This window comes from Lithobates pipiens, unplaced genomic scaffold (genome assembly GCF_037356315.1).
Source record: "Lithobates pipiens isolate NorthernLeopardFrog02 unplaced genomic scaffold, aLitPip1_a1.2 Scaffold_30, whole genome shotgun sequence".
In the NCBI taxonomy this organism is placed as follows: domain Eukaryota; kingdom Metazoa; phylum Chordata; class Amphibia; order Anura; family Ranidae; genus Lithobates; species Lithobates pipiens.
The window spans coordinates 164,534,786-164,552,244 of NW_027507791.1; the positions used below are offsets into that span (position 1 = coordinate 164,534,786).

At 48.2% G+C, this 17,459-nt stretch overlaps 1 non-coding gene and 2 pseudogenes across 1 annotated transcript; all 3 read right to left on the bottom strand.

Annotated features, from left to right (window-relative positions):
• Positions 1–6,897: 6,897 nt before the first annotated feature.
• Positions 6,898–7,016, bottom strand: LOC143950908 (5S ribosomal RNA). Its single transcript, XR_013266230.1, has one exon. It is a non-coding gene; the product is annotated as a 5S ribosomal RNA (ribosomal RNA).
• A 274-nt stretch (positions 7,017–7,290) lies between these two features.
• On the bottom strand, positions 7,291–7,409 carry LOC143946601 (5S ribosomal RNA; annotated as a pseudogene).
• A 9,748-nt stretch (positions 7,410–17,157) lies between these two features.
• On the bottom strand, positions 17,158–17,276 carry LOC143950091 (5S ribosomal RNA; annotated as a pseudogene).
• Between the last annotated feature and the right edge of the window lie 183 nt (positions 17,277–17,459).

The window sequence follows — 17,459 nt, forward strand, 5'->3', positions numbered from 1 at the left end:
AATCACCGGCTCTTCCTATTTACACTGTGATCAGCCATCATTGGATCAGACTGACACCCCGCAACAATGATCGCCGTGATGCGCACCCCCGGGGGCGCGCAGCGGCTCAAAATCCTGAGGACGGTCTATGACGTCCAGTCAGGATTTTGAAACCACTTTGCCGCCTTCATTTGACAATGGGCGGGTGGCAAGTGGTTAATGTGGACTAGAATATAAGTGTCTTAAATATCGTATATTGTATATAACATCCAACGTTAATCAAGGATCAATAAAAGTCCAAAAATTGTGCAAAACTGTATATCTCTTGTGTCCATAAAGTGCAGAGTGCAAAAAAAATCCCAAAAATATGTGCAAATAATGCAAAAAAAAAAAATATGTATATGCAAAAAACTGTGGAAAAAACTGAGCAAAGCAAAGCTGTTTTATATATGCCAAATAAGGCTACCAGCTATATAAATAATGTGCTCAGTCAATATGTATCAGTTCACAGGAACCATGAGGTAGATCAAAAACAGATTATAGGTGAGTCACCTATAATCTGTTTTTGATCTACCTCATGGTTCCTGTGAACTGATACATATTGACTATTTATTGGTGACCTGCTACTCAGGTAAAGTGAAAACACACAGATTTCAATAGGTGCTGTCTTAAATTCAGTGACTTGAGTCTTGCAGTATTTTTTGGTGACTCTGGTGTAGCACGACTCCCATTGTAAAATCACCAGCTAGGGGTACGTTTTGTCTTAATCTTTGAGACTTCTGATGTAGTGTTTTTGTTTTTTGACCCACCCCTCTCTCCTCCCTAGTTATCCTTGCTGCCTAAAAGCTTACTCCCCAGCACATCCCATCCACACCCGAGCATAGTGGAAATGCATGTTCCTGCTTCACTTTTTTTTGTGTTTTTCCCATGTAAACAAGCATCACTTGAATGGGATGCCCTATAAGCGACAAACGCCCCAAAGTAGTTTAAAGAAACTTTTTGGTCATGGAGCATTGCGCGTTTTGGCAGCAAAACATTTCTGCATGTTTCCAAAAAGGCAACAAATGTGCATAGCGTGTGCGCTTCCATTTAGGCAGTGTCTGAATTATTATTATTATTATTCAGGATTTATATAGCGCCAACAGTTTGCGCAGCGCTTTACAATATGAGGGCAGACAGTACACTTACAATACAAATCAATACAGGAGGGATCAGAGGGCCCTGCTCGTTAGAGCTTACAATCTAGAAGGGAGAGTCAAGTTGAAACAAAAGGTAATAACTGTGGGGGGTGAGCTGATGGAGAAAATGAAAATACAGTTAGGTGTGGGTGGGGTAGGCTTCTCTGAAGAGAAGTGTATTCAGGGATCGTCTAAAAGCTAATAAAGTAGGAGATAAGCGGACAGATTGGGGTAGGGCATTCCATAGGATTGGGGAGGCTTTGGAAAAGTCCTGGAGGCGAGTATGGGAGGAGGTGATGAGGGAGCTAGAGAGCAGGAGTTCTTGAGAGGAACGAAGAGGACGAGTAGGTTGGTATTTAGACTAAGCTAGTGATGTAGCTGGGGGCAGAGTTGTGGATGGCTTTGTATGTAATTGTTAGTATTTTGAATTTAATTCTTTGGCTGAGTGGAAGCCAGTGGAGGGATTGACAGAGAGGAGTAGCAGACACCGAGCGATTGGTAAGGTGGATGAGTCTGGCAGCGGCATTCATAATGGATTGAAGAGGTGATAGACTATGTAGAGGTAAGCCAATGAGAAGGGAGTTGCAGTAGTCGAGGCGAGAGATGACCAGCGAGTGAATTAAGAGCTTTGTTGTCTCATTGGTTAGAAAGGGGTGTATTTTGGAGACGTTGCGGAGGTTGAGGCGGCAGGATTTGGACAGTGATTGGATGTGTTGCTTGAAGAAGAGTTCAGAGTCCAGTACTACACCTAGAACCTTGGCATGAGGGGATGGGCTTATGGTTGTGCCATCAATTTTGACAGTGAGATCAGGGGAAGGGGCATATGGGGGAGGAAAAATTATAAGTTTGGTTTTGGATAGATTGATTTTGAGGAAGTGGTGTGACATCCAGACTGATATATCTGATAGTAAATTAGTGATACGTGAGGAGACAGAGGGAGTGAGCTGAGGGGTAGAGAAATAGATTTGGGTGTCGTCAGCATAGAGGTGGTATTGGAAGCCGTGGGAGGCTATCAGTTGACCCAGGGAGGAGGTATAGATTGAAAATAGGAGTGGTCCAAGAACAGAACCTTGGGGGACCCCAACAGAGAAAGGAAGAGGAGAGGAGGAAGTAGAGTTGTAAGAAACGCTAAAGGTGCGGTTGGATAAGTAGGAAGAGAACCATCGTAGAGTACAGTCACGGAGACCAAAGGTGTGGAGTTTTTTGAGAAGGAGGGGGTGGTCAACCGTATCAAAGGCAGCAGAGAGGTCCAGGAGGAGGAGTACAGAATAATGTCGATTGGTTTTGGCCGTTAGTAGATCGTTTGTTAGTTTTAGGAGAGCAGTTTCTGTGGAGTGTTGAGGACGAAATCCAGACTGAAGGGGATCAAGAAGGCTATTATCAGCGAGGTGGACGCTCAGTCGGTTGTAGACCAGACGTTCGAGTAGTTTGGATAAAAAGGGGAGCAAGGAGATGGGGCGTAGGTTGTTTGGATTGGATGGGTCCAGTGAGGGTTTTTTAAGTATGGGTTTGACAAGTGCATGTTTTAGAGAGTTGGGGACGATGCCAGAAGAGAGGGAGAGATTGAAGATGTGAGTTAGAGAGTGTAGCATAGAGTCAGAGGGTGAACGCAGCATTTGCGAGGGAACAGGATCCAGAGGGCAGGTGGTAAGGTGGACATTACCAAGTAGTTTAGCAACTTCGTCTATAGCGGTGGGGTTGAAAGAGGGAAGTAATGATTGTGCCTGTGGGCATGATGTGTAAAGCGTGGAGGGTATCAGAACAGTAGAAATCTCCACGCGAATTGTATCAATCTTCTGTTTGAAGTGATTAGCAATCTCCTGGGCAGTGAGTGAGTTGGCGGGTGGAGGCGGTGGAGGACGAAGTAGAGAGTTGAAAGTAGAGAAGAGTTGACGGGGACGGGATGATAGGTTGCTGTTGAGTGATAAAATAGTTCTGCTTGGCAGAGAGGAGGCTAGAATTGTAATTTTGGAGGGCAGATTTATATTGGTTGAAATCTCTCTGAGACTTAGTCGTGCTCATGAGCGCCTGTGGCGCAAGACCAAGTTTTTTCAGACTTCTAGTGGCATCTGTTTGCCAAGGTTGAAGGGGTCGGGGCTTGATTCTGTGTGTAGTGAGGGGGGCCAGTGAGTCCAGAGAGGCCAGAAGTGAAGTGTTGTAGACAGAAGTGGCTAGGTTGGTGCAGGATAGGGGTGAGATTTTGTCGTAGAGGTTGTCAATAGCAGAGTAGAGAAGAGAAGGCTTGAGATGACATAGGGGTACGTTTTGTCTTAATCTTTGAGACTTCTGATGTAGTGTTTTTGTTTTTTGACCCACCCCTCTCTCCTCCCTAGTTATCCTTGCTGCCTAAAAGCTTACTCCCCAGCACATCCCATCCACACCCGAGCATAGTGGAAATGCATGTTCCTGCTTCACTTTTTTTTGTGTTTTTCCCATGTAAACAAGCATCACTTGAATGGGCTGCCCTATAAGCGACAAACGCCCCAAAGTAGTTTAAAGAAACTTTTTGGTCATGGAGCATTGCGCGTTTTGGCAGCAAAACCTTTCTGCATGTTTCCAAAAAGGCAACAAATGTGCATAGCGTATGCGCTTCCATTTAGGCAGTGTCTGAATCCATCTACACATTTCTGAACACGCAACCCACCCAGAAAATGCAGTTTGCTGTGCGGTTTGAAAACGCGCTGCAACGCCCACTGTTCTGCTTTGCGTTATTAAACTGTTGTATAACACTAGTCAGACAGATTAAAAATAACTCTGAAGTCAAGAAACACGAGACATCAGATCTGTATGTATTCTTTTTTCCAAATAACTTTGTAAAACTACAACATAAGCATAAACAAATGTGTCATTGCATTAAAACCATTATACAGCAGCCTCACTCTATCAGTGAAAGTACTCACGGACAATTCCACCATTAGCCCAAGAATAGTTAAGAGCTCTACTGCATTCAGTCAGCTTGGATCAAGGAGCAATCATGAAATTAAGGAAGTACTGTTCCAGCTTTCACTGTGAAGAAAATATCACTTCCTGTCAAGCTGTGGCAAAATAATTACTAACTCTGACCACTAGATGGCAGCAACGTGAAACCAACATTGCAGTATAATCTGTAACAGCACATAAAAAATATGGGCAGAACACTCTGTCTGGCATAATTTATTATGTCACTACCTAAATAACCACTGCTATGCAGAAAAAACATATAAACAGCAAAATGGAATCCTAGCTAGTCCAAGATCAAAACTGTCAGTTACAGGTCTGAGATAAATTCTGGCGGTCTCATTTTTCACAATCTTGACCTCCACCTTTCTAACCTTGCCATCCCTGCTTAGAGCATTAACAAGTCCTACGGGCCACTCATTCCTGCCCTCTTGGCTGTCCTTCAACATAACATCACCCACTTTTATATTTGGACGATCCTCAGTCCATTTCCTAAGGCGTTGCAGATTTGACAGATACTCTTTTCCATCTTTTCCAAAATATGTCTGCCAAGCATTGTACTTCCATTGTTTTGCATGAAATTGTGTTGTACTTATGGTTCCAGATGGAGCAGACAGAGAGTTCACCTTTTGAGCCAACAACATTGCTGGGTTAAGGGCCATAGGTGTATCTGAGTCTGAGGACACAGGAACTATAGGCCTGGCAATAGCCGTAACCTCTGCCATAAAGGTGCGTAAAGTCTCATGGGTCAACTGAGCAGGTTTGATTTGTAGCAACATAGCATCCAAGATTCGACCTGGCAATACCTATAAGTCTCTCCCAGATGCCACCCATATGTGAGGAGTGTGGAGGATTAAAGACCAATGTACATCCTCCGTCTTGGAGAAAGTCTTGCAATTGTGATTCGCTGTCACAATTGTTAAGTTCTTTGCAGGCTCTCACTTCCCCCCTGTCCTACCCCCCCCCCCCAGTGCTCTCCACTCCTCCCAGTGCTCTCCCCCCTGTTCTTTCCCCCTCAGTGCTCTTCACTCCCCCCAGTGCTCTCCCCCCTGTTCTTCCCCCCCAGTGCTCTTCACTCCCCCCCTGTTCTACCCCCGTGCTCTCCACTCCCCCCAGTGCTCTCTGCCCTTGTTTTCCCCCTCCCCCTTGTTCTTCCTCCCCCCAGTGCTCTCCCCCTGTTCTCCTCCCCAGTGCTCTCCACTCCCCCCAGTGCTCTCCCCCCTGTTCTCCCCTCAGTGCTCTCCACTCCCCCCAGTGCTCTCCTCCCTGTTCTTTCTCACCACCCCAGTGCTCTCCATCCCTCCATTCTCCCCACCCCTGTTCATTATGGCCCCCTGGTGCTCTCAAGCTCCACCCATCTCTCTCCAGCCCCCCCGTTCTCTCTACCCCCGTGCTCTCTACTCTTGTTCTTTTTGGCTCCCCCAGCACTTTCCACTCCTCACCCCTGTACTCTCCACTCCCCCCTGCATTTTGCCCCCACCCATGTGCTCTCCAACCCTGCCAATTCTCTCCACCTCCCATAATGCTCTCCAATCCCCCGTGCTTTTCCCCCTGTTCTTTCTGGTCCCCACTGGTGCTCTCAAGCTCTCACCCCTACTCTTTGTACCCCCCCAGTACTCTCCAGCCCCGTGCTCTCCATCCCTGTTTTTCTGCCCCCCCCCCAGTGCTCTTCGCCACCCCACATTCTTAGCCCCCTCAGTGCTTTCAGCCCACCATGCTCTCCACCCCTGTTCTTTTTGGCCCCGCCAGTACTCTCAAGTTCCCCCCAGCACTCTCTGCTCCCCACCCCTGTGATCTCCACTACCCCCTGCTCTTTGCCCCCACCCATGTGTTCTCCAACCCCGCCAATACTCTCTGCTCCTCCTTCTCTCCACCTCCCACCCAGTACTCTCCACTTCCCCAGGACCAGAGGACAGGCTGACTGGGGCTGGAAAATGGGGACGGCTGAAGGTGCAGGTATCCAGGGACCACTCCATCTCACAGCAAACAGATCCTCTGGAAGGAGCACTGTCCCCATCCAAAACGAGAACAGACCCTGCCTGCTGCTGGCCGTCATGGATATCCTGCTGGCATGCAAGGTACCGTACTGAGCATCAACAACACACCTTCCCACAGACAGGGACTGCAGACTGGGACATGGGGCACAGGAGGGGCTGCATTCATGGGCTCAGTAAGGCTGCATTCATGGGCACAGTAAAACTGCATTTGATGGGCACAGCGAGGCTGCAATAATGGGCACAGTGAGGCTGCAATGGTGGGCACGGTGAGGCCGCATTTGTGGGCACAGTGAGACTGCACTCACAGGCAGAGTAAAGCTGCATTTGGTGAGCACCCGTCCCCTTTACCTTAGTGTATTCTTTCTGTGGAAGGTGGTCCCCCCCCACGTTCTGAGTTCCTGGGGTCCCCCTTGATAATTGTCCACTTACCACTTTTAACTGGAATTTGCATATATATATATATATATATCCCTATGTGACTTCATATCTATATATAATACACTCTTCATCAAATGTTCTTTAAAATGTATGGCTTTCCCTTTCATGAACAAGAAAATAACGACGTTATGCTGTTGGGCTGGTTTTATTCCCAGTCCGGCCCTGGCGGTCTCCCATCCGGGTACTAACCAGGTCCGACCCTGCTTAGCATCCGAGATCAGACGAGATTGGGCGCATTCAGGGTGATGTGGCCATAGGCAATCTTGCTGGCCACTCTCAACCCTCTTGAAAAACGCCAAGATGATCACCCCGGCAAAAAAGCAAAAAAATAAAACAGGTCGTCGACGCCACCAACATATTAAAAAAAAAGCCTACAGCACCTGGTATTCCCAAGCGGTCTCCCATCCAGGTACAAACCAGGCCCGACCCTGCTTAGCAGCCGAGATCAGACGAGATCGGGCGCATTCAGGGTGACATGGCTGTAGGCGATCTTGCTGGCCACTCTCAACCCTCTTGACAAACGCCAAGATGGTCACCTCGGCAAACAAGCAGAAAAATAAAAACAGGTCGTCGACGTCAACAACATATTGAAAAAAAGCCTACTTCACCTAGTATTCCCAGGCGGTCTGCCATCCAGGTACTAACCAGGCCCGACCGTGTTTAGTATCCGAGATCAGACGAGACAAACGCCAAGATGGTCACCTCGGCAAACAAGCAGAAAAATAAAACAGGTCGTCAACGCCAACAACATATTGAAAAAAAGCCTACGGCACCTGGTATTCCCAGGCGGTCTCCCATCCATTTACTAACCAGGCCTGACCCTGCTTGGCATCCAAGATCAGACGAGAATGGGTGCATTCAGGGTAATGTGGCCATAGGCGATGTTGCTGGCCACTCTCAATCCTCTTGACAAACGCCAAGATGGTCACCTCAGCAAACAAGCAGAAAAATAAAACATCAGGTACTAACCAGTGTAGTTCAGAGGTACCCAACCTGCTATACCACTTGTACTCCAACATCCCCATTTCTTACCCTTCTAAAATGATGAGACCACACCTTAATTTTGGAGTATAAATGGCCATAGCAGCCTATTTATTATTCACACCATATAAATAACTCCAATATCAAATATATACCAAAATATCACCTCCGTAACAACTTGTTTAACTCCAGTCTGTTGGTCTTTGAGGGCACCCCCGAACTCCAACACATATTCCACCAATACACAGCGGGACCTTTATTCACACGATAGGTCTCCAGCGGATAATCAGCTCGGAGACAACCCCCTTCCCGCAGTGCAACTATTACAGTATTCCAGCTAACCTTTCTCTGGAATACACCGGAGGGGCACATACTACCGATGAGCCCCCCTCCCCTTTCCATCACATATGTTTACTGCCACCGTCAAAGACCAACAAAACACCGCCACAGCCTGCAAGGATGACACCTTACCCTTAAGGGCTCCCCCACACCCCCGGGGGCCCGCTGGATCCCATCTTGCAGCCCCAGAGCCCAGAAAACAATCCCCACTCCCTAGAGGTGTATTCTAACACCCTCAATTACAGGCCCAAATTAGTTTCCCCCTCTACTTGCCTGATCACCAGGCACCCCATTCTGAGCCACAGCCTCCCCACCACCTGAGTGTTAGACAACTGTACGAAGTCGTAAAATATCTGACTTAATGTCCGAGATCAGCTCCCTGATCATTCGAACCCAAAAGCATTACCCCTTGCATGCATAACCCAGATGGCCGGCGGTTTATCCCGCCATGCCTAACGTTCCATTTCCCATACCACCTTGCTCCACCTCAACCCCCCTACACCTAGCCAGTGAACACATGCCTCCCTCCTCTAACTACCCAACTGTCTGCCAACGGATCTCGCATCTGCTCTCCTGGCCCCCCAACAAACATACAGATAACAAAGAAAATCCAGACAAGGCGTATAAGTCCTCCATCTGGACAAAAAAAACGCCAAACAAAGGCAGCACCAACTTTAAAGTAAACCAATGTACCCCTTACCACAAACAACACAGCTTGTATATACAGACTACTCCCCCACTCGTGTTTTATTTTTATTTATTTATTTTTATTATTTATTCCACCACCACATGAAGGCATAGGTAAGTGCGTAATCGCTTTGCTTCCCACCTACCATTCCTCCTTACTGCTGCCTCATCCAACCCACATCTGGCATCTTCTACAGCCGCCCCGATGCGGAAGGAGTGTGAAGCGTATTCTGCACCATCTAACCTTGCGTCCCAGTGGCATTTTCAGAACGCCGATCCGAACTGGAATCTCGACCAATACTTCTCAGCCTTGTGCCACATGAACTGCCCCCCATGCCATCTGTTCCAAACCCTAGAAACTCCCTAAACGTTTTATCTCTTTTTTTTTTTTTTTTTTACCCTGAATCCTGGTAACACAAACAGCAACACCTCCACCCCTCTAACCCTTTGATCATTTTTTTATTCATTTTTTTTCAATTGTCCAACCCAAACTCTTTTTTTTTCAATCCACCCTGCACCGCAGGTTAAACAAAAGCCAAAAACCCACCAGTTTCCGCTCAATGGCAGATACCGACCCCCGTTTACCAAGTTCCTAGAACCATAGTACCACCAACAAACTTACCCCCCACATAGCCATGTTTGACCTCAGACTCTTGCACCCAACAACCCACCCTTCTTTTCATACCTTCACGTAAGCCGCCCATGTGGACTCACTGGCTGACCGCCCTGTTACCTCCCGTGGTCACTCCAATGCCATCTCCCATACCCAGCCCGAGTAGGGAATTCCTCCCCCTCTGTGGCCAGCTAACTCCCACCAAAAATAGATGCAAGGAGTAAGCCCCCCGTGTTTCCGAAGCCTGCAAGATGAATAGCATATAGAAAATGTTCAACTGCACCTAACGCACCACAAAGTGGCGTAGCTGCCGTATGACCAGTTGTGACAACGCGGACATGTGGTTGACCACGTAAACCACACCCACATAATCACAATTCAATGTCAGGTTCCTGCATGACCCTTACCCCAGCTCCATAGCCGGAACCACTGGAAAAATTCCAATAGCACACGTTTACGAATGAACACCCCACTTCCACCCAACAAAATTGGGGCCAAATTTCCTCACTCTATTGCCCCTGAAAGAAAAAATTTCCCCCAAACCTGTTTACCCTGCCGTGTTCGTGACCCCTTTTCCCATTGACCTGGCATCCACCTATCGTCCGTTATATGTGGCCAAGAACTCATACCAAACCTTCTAACCCTCCCTATGTTCCACATTTAACTGTTTAAATTAGCCAGGGCCTGAAACCCCCACTGTAGCAGACGGCAGCCGTCGGCCAAAACCCACTCATCAGAATAAAACCGGCAGGTATAATTGAACTTACCCAGCAACGAATGCAAAGTCCTCAACTGTACCTCACGCCATCCCTGGGCCTCCCCCACCCCCTTCTATAGTACCTCCACCTTGGTCACTGGCAGATGACCCTCCGTAACCCCTGAAACAATCACAATGCCAGAACAAAATAGTACAATATCCCTCGTCGGCCCCCCGTGTTTTGCAGCCAATGGCACTAATGAACCTACCTGCAATGTGCTGCAATGTATAAAGTATAATCGCACAAACATCGGAAGAAGGCGGCCCAACACACAAAAATGTCCAAGCCATGTACGATTGAATCAGGGACCGACACGTCTCTACCCCCCCCCCCCCCCCCCACTCCGGTAATTACCTAAACATCTAATCATGGCCCACTAAATTGAGCAACCTATGGGCAGGCATCACCTGCAGACCTGTGTTTACCTATAAATACTGACATTCATATGTAAATATCAGTCACGTGCATATGTAAATAGCCAAGGCCAACGGCATTCATATGTAAATAAAGGCAGCATTCATAAGTATATCATACCCCACTGCAGTGTGTGTGCTGTAACCTATTGCAACCAGTGAGCAGTATTACTGTACAGTAATCTCTAGCAGCGAATCAACAAGCAGAAATGTGCTGTAACCTCTAGCAACTAATCAGTGAGCCTTAAGGAGTGCTGTAACCTCTAGCAACCAGTCAGTAAGCAGTAATAATATGCTGTAACTTCTGGCAACCAATCACAATCGCTGCCTGATCTGATACAGTAAAGTGATTTTAAGTCTTGCTGCTATTTATTGTATGTCTCAGAGAAGGTGGAGAGCGAAATTGCATGGAGGGGGGGGCCCTAAGAAAATGTTTGCCCAGCGTCCAATCAATATTAAAGACGGCCCTGGGTATACCCCCCTGAAGGAACTGCTTCGGGGGCCTCGACTACAGAAACCGCATCCAGAAGCCGCTATCCTTTGATCCCCATTAAGAGGCGGCCATACCTACCTGCGCGGTCTAAACTGCTCATCATCCCGTAGCCAATCAGATCCCCCTTTTTAACGTGTGCAATGGCCTACATATAACAGAACAACAGGTTCTTCCCCCCCATGGCAATCGCATAATGGCGACCGCCTTCCACAAAATCAATCGGTACCTCCTCTTACCTTCATCCCTTTTCCCTTAATCTTCCTGCATGACCCTACACACTTAAAATGTAAATTCCCCCCCTTTTATTTTTATTTTTTTTAAAGGGGGCCATAACGAGAAGATCTCCACACACTTACCTTTTCAAATCATATCCCGGAATTCCTATTTAATTGTGTTCCCAGGGGACCCTCAAAGCACCCGTACATCTCACATTTTTTTATTTATTTATTTTTTTTGCATCTGCAATCCTTACCATCTCCATCCTACCATTACCTGACAACCCCACCACTGCACCACTGTCCCCAAACTGCAGACGCACCGCCCGCCATTTGTGGGCCAGCATCCACCACCTCTGTTCCCGGAGGAGCAACTGCCGCCGACATTGCACCCCCCTTTCCAACCCCCCAACAAATCCTGTAATGCAACTTAAACGAAAAACATTTAGACATTATTTGACTTACCGGGCTGACTGGAACCCCAACAGCCGCCGTGCTTGCCTCCATTGCTGGCTCGCATTCCTGCGGCTCCTCCTCCTCGCACACTGTCAGCTCGCCTTCTGACCTGTCATCCTAGACCAGGACCGGTGGTGTCATCAGCCCCCCAGGCAAAGAGGTCCTGGGGGCCGTGGAGTCCCTCTGTTGTAGTGCCTGTCTCACCCCCGAAGCTCTGCCTCCTGCCATGGTTCTACAAATGCCCTCACATACTGTGACCTGGAAGGTCAACCTCGTCCTTCCACCGCCATCTTGTGCCATCTCGTGCCGCCCGTATAAGCAACGCCCACCCGCGGAGCTCCGCCCCCTTAAAAACCTTTTTTTTTAATATAAGCAGCCTGACGGCCATACTAATTAGTCTCCCTCGCCGAGCCTTCCTCCCCGCGCAGCGATGCAGACAGAGGAGGTAGTAGTCCTGCAATTCACGGGTGGGGAAGCAGCACCATAACCCACCCACTGCTTCCCTCCAGTGTGACTCTGGACCCCCATGGAAGATTAACCCCTTACTGTTTGGGCGGTCCCAGCCTCCCTCTGGATGCTCTACACAGCCCCCGATGGCGATGCAGGAGAGACACTAATTGGCGGGCCCCAGGACTGCTGCTCGGGTGAAGTCTCCCGTTGGATGGAGGGATGGTGGCCCCAGCCCCTTGCCTGCCGGATTCTCCATGCACCGACCAGGGCTGCTCCTCTTTCATCTTGATGTGGTGACCATGGAGGGGAGGAGTTAAAATTTTTGGCGTCCGGGTTGTTGCTGGTGTGAGTGCGCTAAAGGACTTGACATTTCGGCATGTTTGTCCCCTCTCCCTTGCTGCCCCTTTCCCTCCTTCCCTTCCCTCGCCCCTTTCCCCCTTCACTCCCCCCTTTCCCCCTTCCCTCCCCCTTCCCCCCTTCCACCCCCCTTTTCCCCTCTTCCCTGCCCCTTTTCCCCCGGGGTGTGGACGGGGGAGAGGGGGTAAGGAGAGGACAATCTGCCAAAGGGAGAAATGCATTTGTTCGGGGACTGCATGTACTTTTGGGGTATGGGACGGGGGGTGGTGGATTCCATTTTGTGATGCCTTTTCTGTTGTGATGGGCTCCCTCGTGCATGCCTACGTTTAGGGCGAGCTGAGGAGACCCCTCAGTGCTGACAGTTATATGCTCTACCTCTGTTTTGATTATACTATTGTTTTTTGGTTCTATGATGTTACTGATTGTCTTTTATTTGCATACCGGTATCAGACGTGACATTTACCACTGCCGGGACTGGGGGGACTAGGATTTGGGGGCTCCCTCTCCGACCTGTCTACCCACCAACCCACGTAGGACAGCGCTTTAAACCCAGTGTACATCTGGTAAGTGCTATAGCATAATTGTGCTGTTTTAGTATACCCTTCCTGTACTGTTGAGTGCGGACAACCCTTAATTTCCCTCTCCCCCTGGGGTTGAGGTGTCCGGCCTCTTTTTCCCCTTACCTTTCCTTCCATTTGCCCTTCCTTTCTCCCCCTTAGTTCCCGCCATCCATTACCTACCCAAAACCTACCTTGGTTCAACTTTCTTTGCTTTTCTCTGACGTCCCCCTCCCCCTCCCAGAGGAGCGATGGCAGACTCAGTCAAGGTCACCTCTCTAAACGTTAAGGGACTGAACTCCCCTGAAAAACGGTGGATCCTCCTGTGAGAACTGAAGACTTCTTGTACTGATGTGGCCTTTATACAAGAAACACATTTTAAAAATACTAGTCTCCCCTTTCTATGGTCGAGATCTTTCCCTAAGGTCTACCACTTTACTAACCCCTCCTCTAAGACCAAGGGAGTCTTCATTCTGATCTCTAGCAGGCTCCCCTGGGTTCTCCAGGATTCTCTGGTGGACCCTGGGGGCCGATATCTTTTTCTTAGGGGCCACATTGGAGAGCGCCTTTTTACATTTGCCACTGTGTACGCTCCCAATGATCACCAAGATACGTTCCTCAGAACTACCCTGCACAGATTATGTGACTTTCGGGAGGGCCAGTTGATATTAGGTGGGGACTTTAATGTCCCCTTTCGCCATCGGTTGAAACTTCTGCCTCTTGCTCCTCGCTCCTCATTTACTAAGTGTTTACTGAATGACCAATTAGTTGATGTCTGGCGTCTGCAACACTCTGGGGAAAGGGACAACTCTTTTTGCTCTTCCCCTCACAAATCATACTTGAGGATAGACTTCTTCTTGATTCCACATGACCAACTGCACTTGGTGAGCTCTTCCTCCATCGGCCATATTACTTGGTCTGACCACGCTCCTGTAGCCCTTACCTACACCCTCTCTAGGAACCCCTCACGTAGGTCTCTATTCTGGCACCTTAATGAGAGCCTCCTCCAGATACCGGAAGTTTTAGCAGATGGACCAGGGAATTGGACCTTTATTTCCAAGAAAACTAAACGCAGGACTGCGACCCGAGGATAATTTGGGAGGCTCACAAGTCAGTACTCCGCAGGGTACTTATCAGGCACGGGGCAGGCATCAAACGAACATGGAAGGAACAGCTTGCTAATCTGTTTCGTGAACTTGCCTCTGTGGAAGCCAAACATAAACATGCCCCCTCACGGACCTTAGAGATTGAATTGGGGACACTCTGCACCCAGATTGCTGACCTACTCCATTATAAAGCGAAAGCGACACTCCAGTTTTGTCGTAAATTGACGTAGGAGTCAGGGGACAAATGCAGAAAAATCTTAGCCAGGTCGGTAAAGGAGTTTAAATCTGCCTCTTACATACCCCAGTTGATAGATGAGAATGGCCAGAGGGCCTCTACCCCAACCCAAATAGCCAAAGTCTTTGAAAAATGTTACTCTGATCTCTACAACCTGCCTGATTCAGGGTCCGGACAGGACAATATAGACAGATATGTAACCGGTTCTGGTCTACCAACCCTCTCATCGGACTCACGGGAGTACTTGGAGGACCCGATCACACTGGAAGAAGTCCAGACGGCCGTGGGACCTCCGAAGGTGGGTAAGGCTCCGGGCCCTGACGGATATACCGCACAATACTATAAGACCTTCCTCCCTATTCTCGGCCCGCGCTTGGTGAATTTATTTAATACTCTGAGCTCAAATGGGGATTTTCCTGAGGATACCCTTAGAGTCCACATCTCGTTGATACCTAAGGAGGGCAAAGACCTGGGCCTATGTGGGAGCTACAGACCCATTTCCCTCCTAAATTCGGTCCTAAAACTATTCTCTAAAATCCTCGCCACGTGATTGGCACATCACTTGCAGTCCCTTATACATATTGACCAGTTAGGTTTTATTCCCACCAGGGAAGATAGGGACAACACCATTAAGGTGCTTACCCTGGTCCATAAAGCAAAGTCATCTGGGACCCCTTGTCTTCTCGTGAGTACTGATACCGAGAAGGCTTTTGATCGGGTCAAATGGACATTCATGTTCTTGGTCCTTCGCCATATAGGTCTGAGTGAACGGATGCTGGCATGGATAAGTAAAATATACTCACGCCCTTCAGCTCAAGTCAAAGCGAATGGGGTGCTCTCATCTCCCCTTGACATCGGGAATGGGACCAGACAGGGTTGCCCCCTGTCGCCCCTGTCATTGGAACCCTTTCTCTCCACAATTCAACAAAACTCAGACATAACGGGACTCCAAATGGGTACTACTGATTGCAAGATATCTGCCTACGTGGATGACATGCTGTTCTCGCTGACGAATCCCAGAGTTTCCTTGCAAAATCTCCTTCGGGAATTCCAGATATACGGGATACTTCTTGAAATCAGAGGCCATGGGGGTTGCAGTCCCCCCGCAAACGTTACTAGACTTGCAGTCCAATTTTCGATTTAAATTGACCCGTACAGCCCTTAAAACTTCCCCCCACCCTTTGTCACTAAGATCCGCAGTTTGCTTCACGGGTGGCATTCTGGCCTCCATTCCTGGTTCAGGAGATGCAATCTCATTAAAATGAACATACTCCCTAAATTTACCTATCTTTTCCAAGCTCTCCTGATCCAGATTCCAGTCCCGTTTTTTAAGCAAGCTTAATCCTTGCTCACTCAATCTAACTGGGCCCACGAAAATCCAAGACTTAAGCGGTCACAGCTGACATTGTCTAAACAACAGGGAGGGTTGGTTCTCCCTGACTTGTGTCGCTACTACCTGGCCTCCCATCTGGGGTGTGTATTGGACTGGAATCGAAACAAACTTTCTAAGCTCACTCCCGAATTCCGCTAAGAAGCGCCATGTGGCGCTATAAGGGTTTACCCACAGAATTGACGTCACATCCCACTATAGGGGCTTAGTTGAAAGTCAGTCACCTGATCGCTACCCAAAACACACTCACGTCTTTGACTTCCCCCCTATTCCCTATACGTGGCCATCGGAACTTTAAACCGGGGACCCACTTAGAAATTCCAACCTAGACAATGCGTCTAAATTCGTCATTGATGGAAAATGGCCTTCTTTCTCAACCCTAACAGATCCGACAGGGCTTTTCCAACTGCCTTTTTGGAGAGCGGCGCAACGACATAATTTTCTCCATTCCATCCCCAATCCTCAAACGTTCACCAATCCTCAGATGGAGTTTGAGACTCTATGTAGGAGCGAAGGCCCTTTGGCACACATTCTCTCTCAAACAGATTACCCACACTTAACCTGTCTGTCCAACTGGGAAAAGGACCTTAATTGCTAGTTTTCCCCAGCACAGAGACAATGCATTATCACTTTGGCTCTCAAAACCTGGCTGTGCACGAAGATACAGGAGACTAATTTTAAACTTCTCACCAGGTGGTATTTGACACCATCAAAGCTGCATAAATGTTTCCCCTCTTCCTCGAACATATGCTGGAGGTGTGGAGAAGAAGAGGGCACGTTGCTCCACATTTTTTGGTCCTGTCCCAGCTTGGTGGACTTCTGGACAGAGATCCGATGCATAACACAAAAATTCACAGACTTCTCCATCCAGGAAGAGGCTGCATTCTTTCTCTTGCATCATTAACAGATTCCCATTAAGAAGTACAAAAAAATCAATTTTACGGCATGTGATAAATGCGGTGAAATCCTGCATCCCTCTCTATTGGAAAAAATGTCCCCCCCCTTTCATTACTCACTGGCTTAGGAAAATAGAGGACATTAAAAAAAATGGAGGACTTGATCCTCACATCACAAGGTAAACAAGAATTTTTTAAACAAACCTGGGACATCTGGAATACCATTATATTCTCGCTGGAAGGATGTCGCCTGCTATCGCATTAGTGCTCTGAGCTTTCCTTGACTGGCCCCTTGGACAGTGGCTGCCATCGTGTCTCGTCCCCTCTTCTCCTTTCATGATCTTTCACCCCTTCTCTTTTCTGCCTTCCTCTCCTATCTCTCACCCCCTCCACCCCCTCTCTCTTCTGGAAAAAGTGGAAAATTGGGAATTACGGCCCCACACCCCCCTCTGGATGGATTATGCAGGAGGGACCTGGGGTTTGTGTGACCCTGGATCTTGGTACAGTACTTTATTCGTGCCTCGAATCATTGTGATTGATGGAAGGCAGACTCACCGTTGCGAATATACCTGTATCAAGTATTGTTCAGCTGCTTTTTGCTCTGTATTTCTCTGTTGCATTATGTACTCGGGGGACCATCTTCCCCTGTTTGGAGAAAAAATTATATTTGAAAAAAAAAAGAAGCCTACGACACCTGGTATTCCCAGGCGGTCTCCCATCCTGGCATTAACCAGGCCCGACCCTGCTTAGCCTCCAAGATCAGACGAGATGGAACAGATTCAGGGTGATGTGGCCACAGCCAATATCTTCAGGCACTCTCAACTCTCTTGACAAACGCCAAGATGGTCACCTTGGGAACAAGCAGAAAAAAATAGGTCAACGGCAACAACATAAAAAGAAGCCTACAGCACCTAGTATTCCCAGGTGGTCTCCAATCCAGGTACTAGCAAGGCCCAACCCTGTTTAGAGATCAGAGGAGATCGG